A 4,775-nucleotide genomic window follows, 5' to 3' on the forward strand; every position below is an offset into this window, starting at 1 on the left:
CAGGTTTTAGTGAATATGTGCAGACAAGGAGAGGGAGGAGTCGAAGATGACCCCAAGGTTACAAGCTGATGAGACAGGAAGGATGAGAGTGTTATCCACAGAAATAGAGAATGGGGGAGAAGGAGAGGTTGGTTTAGGGGGAAGATAAGAAGCTCAGTCTTGGTCATGTTAAGTTTCAGATGGCACTGAGACATCTAGGCAGCAGTGTCAGACAGGCAGGCTGATACTTTGGCCTGGATTTCGGCTGAGATTTCTGGTGTGGAGAGGTAGATCTGGGAGTCATCAGCATAAAGATGATACTGAAAACCATGGGATAAGATCAGAGTACCAAGGGAAGAAGTATAGATGGAAAAAAGAAGGGGTCCCAGGACAGATCCCTGAGGTACACCAACTGACAGTAGGAAAGAAGTAGAGGAGGATCCACTAGAGTATACACTAAAGGTACGCTGGGAGAGATAAGAAGAAAACCAGGAAAGAACAGAGCCCTGAAATCCAAGTGAGGACAGCGTATCAAGGAGTAGGCTGTAATCAACAGTGTCAAAAGCAGCAGAAAGATCGAGAAGGATGAGGATAGTTTAATTATACACTGAGTGAAGAAATCTTGGGGGATAGTCCATCCAAGGCAGGGTGGTCAGGTTGGAGAGATTGTAAGCTCTTTGAGCAGGGACTGTCTTTCTTCTATGTTTGTGCAGCGCTGCGTACGCCTTGTAGTGCTATAGAAATGCTAAATAGTAGTAGTAGTAGAAAGGGGTGCCACTAGGTACCTCTTATTTCAATCAACCCTTCCAATGCTGCCCTGGACTTGTTTCCAGTGCTAAACACGCCTGAGAAACCTTTTCTTTTTTTTTTTGTGGTGGTGGTGGTGGTGGTGGGGGGGGGGGGGGGCGGGTGTAGAATTGGTGTGGTTTAACAAATAACTGCATTTAAATGCACCCTCCTTATAGCACCGGCATTAGCTGTGAGCATCAGGTCCAGAGAGAGTGCTTGAGAGTGGAAAGAGAATAAAGCAGCTTACGGCCTCCCAGAGGATTCTGGTCCCAGCTCTGATCCCAACCAAACACTGTTTATGTACAGAGGTTAGTCTGATAAGGCAACTGCCTACCATACATGAACCCCCCCCCCCCCCGGTTTTATACACATTTATGTGTGCAAGTGACATGTAAATATGAGTGCCCAGTTATAGAATTACCCTTACAATATCTATCTATACACACACATACACAAATTCACACATTTTTCAAAAAGACTGCAATATATTTAAGACTTGATTCAATCCTGTGTAGATATCCATTCCTTCGTGAAAGATACATGGTTGGTACAGGATTTCCACATGTCTCTAAAATCACAAGAAGCTGAGAGATATTCTCTCGCACACTATAATCCATTATATATCTCCATAATGCATCTTTATTTCTTTTGGTTAATGTTATGTACTATTTACATTGTACTAAAATCAATAAAAAAATCTTGGAAAAAACAAGAAGCTGAGAGAGTGTTTTTTTAGTGTTTGATTTTAGTTGCTAATGACAAACTCCCAGAATTCTTTGAAACTGAAAAAAAACTTTGATTCTGTTTCTGTTGCCAGGTGGGCGGTTTTACCGCCCAATTGGACGGTTTTCTGCGACCCGCCGCGGGAAATTTTTGCCCTCGGCGGGGTCGCGGTTTTTTGGGCTTCTTTTTTTTCCTTTTCGGCGGTTTTCAGGCGGTTTTTTCGGCCGCGGGGGGCGGGGTTAGTGACGTTCTGGGCGGGGCCGGTGACGGGGGAGACGGAGCCGATGACGGCGGGGGCGGGGTTGATGACGGCGGGGGCGGGGGTGATGACGCGGGGGTGGGGGTGTCAGGGGCGGGGTTTGAGTTTGGGCGGGTTTTGGGCTGTTTTTAGGCTGGATTGGGTGGGAAAAAAATTTTCCACCTGGCAACCCTTTTGCTTATGGCCTTAAGCTTGCTCTCTACAAAAGGTGACCAGCCTGTAGGTTATCACTCTGGAGGCTGTCACAACCCGACTGGCAGGAGGGAAGTCAACAGACAGAATCACTTGCCTTTCACAATCCTGCTGCATCACAATAATTTTCCTTTATTATAATGGCCATGTGTGGAACTGGAATTTGGATGTTTGGAAGGGGATGAACCCCTCGGGGGGAAGGTGTTTGAGTAGGATCAACTATGCAGGTGCAAAAGAATGAAAAAGAAAGAGAAAGAAGCTTCAGTCAGGAAAGCTTAGCAATTAAACAGTTTGACAGATGCAGATTCCTGTGCTATGACATTTCCTCTAGGACCTGATATCAGTTTCTTAGCAGCAAGTAGGGCTTAGATTATATCAGGTTCCTTGTGGTTGTTTTCTCAGGTGGTCTCCTTCTTAAGAGTATTTCACCCTCACCGCAAATTTTATTTCTTTTTAAGTATATATTTTCTGTGATTGAAAAGAATGCATATGTACACCTTGGGGTCAATATTCAAAGGGACTTATAGTAATTTAGGGGCCCTTTTATTAAGCTATGGTAAAAAGTGGTCTTTCCCGTGCACTTTTTACCACTGCCAAAAAAATGTCTGATTTTCTTAAATTAATTGCCAAGCGTTAAATTTGTCAGCACGTGGCTATTCCAAAAGTTAGCACAAGATCACTTGCCGATGCTTTTTTTTGTAGGCAGTGAGGGCTGATGCGCAAATCTCGCGCTAATCGTACTGTAGATGTGCTGATGATTAACGGAGAAACGCCCACTTTCTGTCCTCCCAGAAAAAATTTCATATTTTCTCATGCATGGTTTGCGCACACAGGTCCAGATCTTACTGCAGGACGCCTAAGCGCATTCCTCAGTTAGCTTTTGTTTTTAAAAAAATAATTTTTATTGGTTTTATGGAAGAATAAAATATAAAAGCAACATAAAAAAACATGAAGAAAACAATACGTAACAAGGAAGTTCTGACAGTTTAAGCATATTCAAAGCATAACAGGGTTATGTGCTAAGTCAGAGATATTCAGTCTTTTTCATCTCATGATACAGTTACATGGCGCTACACATGGTCCAGCATTTTACCTTCTTTCCCCCCATTTCCACTCCCACCCCCACCCCCACACATGGTCCAGCATTTTACCTTCTTCCCCCCCACCCCTCCCGCACATACACTCATGGTCCAGCCAGGGGTGTAGCCAGACAACAGATTTTGGGTGGGCCTAGGCAAGAAGTGGGTGGGCACCAAGTGTTCTCCCCCGCACCACCACAAAAAAATATATCTCAGCTGGCGAGAAAACGCTTCTTTCTATCTTGACAGTCTGCAGCAGGCATGCGCTGAAGACTGAGCATGCGCAGGTGACAGTATCAAGGAGAGTAGCGTTTTCATTACCATCAGGGGGAGGCAGGGGCGTATCTGAACTGCGGCGGTAGGGGGGGCCAGGGCCAGAGAGGGGGGGCACATTATAGCCCCCCCCCCCGCCGCCGCCGCCGCCGCCGCCGCCGCCGCCGCCGCCATTGCCGATCCCCCTCCCCCCAGCCGCTGCCATTGCTAACCCTCCCCCTCCGTTGCTCGCCTACCTTCGCTGGCGGGGGACCCCAACCCCCGCCAGCCGAGGTCCGCGTCCTCCTGCCGCTGCCGGCTGCCTTTGGTCCTTTCATTCTTCCATTGAAGCTGGCGCCGACGAAAAAGTTTCTTTTGAATCTGACGTCGCTGCACGTTGCACGTTGTACGTGCAGGACGTCAGACTCAGAAACAATTTCTGCGCCTGACGTCCTGCACGGACAACATGCAGCGACGTCAGACTCAAAAGAAACTTTCGTCGGCGCCAGCTTCAATGGAAGAATTAAAGGACCAAAGGCAGCCGGCAGCGGCAGGAGGACGCGGACCTCGGCTGGCGGGGGTTGGGGTCCCCCGCCAGCGAAGGTAGGCGAGCAACGGAGGGGGAGGGTTGGCAGCGGTAGGGGGGTCCAGGGCGAAATCTGCGGGGGCCCAGGCCCCTGAGGCCCCACGCAGATACGCCCCTGGGGGGAGGTCTTCAGCTGGTGGAGCTGGTGATCCTCACCAGCTACCACTAAACGTGTGCTACTGTTGGGTGGGCCTGAACCCTAAGTGGGTGGGCCCTGGCCCACCCAGGCCCGCCTGTGTCTATGCCACTGGGTCCAGCATTTTACCTTCTTCCTCTCCCACTCACAGTCCAGTATTTTACCTTCTCCCCCCTCACAAAGAATCAGCATTTGTCTTCTCTTCCCTCCCACCCTCACAAATAGTACAGCATGTACCTTTACTTCCCCCCACAACCACAAAAATAGTCCAGTATCTCTTCCTCCTGTCCCCTCTCCAGCTGGTGACAAGGCATCTCCCCTTGTCTCTCTTGATTCCCTCCTCCCCCTCGAGGTACCTTTTAAAAGTTTTCTTGTCTCTAGCAATTGATGGCAGTGTGCAGCGATTTCATACAGCCTACTCATGCCAACCCCAGAGCCTTCTCTCTGACGATTCCCACTTTTGTGGAAACAGGAAGTTACATCAGAGAAGGCTCCGGGGTTGGCGTGAGCAGGCTGTATGAATCATTGCTCCCTGCCACCGACTGCTGAATATCGACTTAAGCAGCTATGTGTTAACCGACTTAAAAATAACTGGATATTCAAAGCTGAAGGCCCGCACAGGTCTCGGATTTGAATATCTGGGAATAATGCTGATGGCAGTGAGCAACACGATCACTGCTGCTGACTGACTATCGGACCCCAAACCTATAGAATGCTGTAAGATGCATGCCTAGATGCCAACATAAGTACATAAGTATTGCCATACTGGGAAGACAGAAG

This window comes from Microcaecilia unicolor, chromosome 2 (assembly GCF_901765095.1).
Source record: "Microcaecilia unicolor chromosome 2, aMicUni1.1, whole genome shotgun sequence".
NCBI lineage: Eukaryota > Metazoa > Chordata > Amphibia > Gymnophiona > Siphonopidae > Microcaecilia > Microcaecilia unicolor.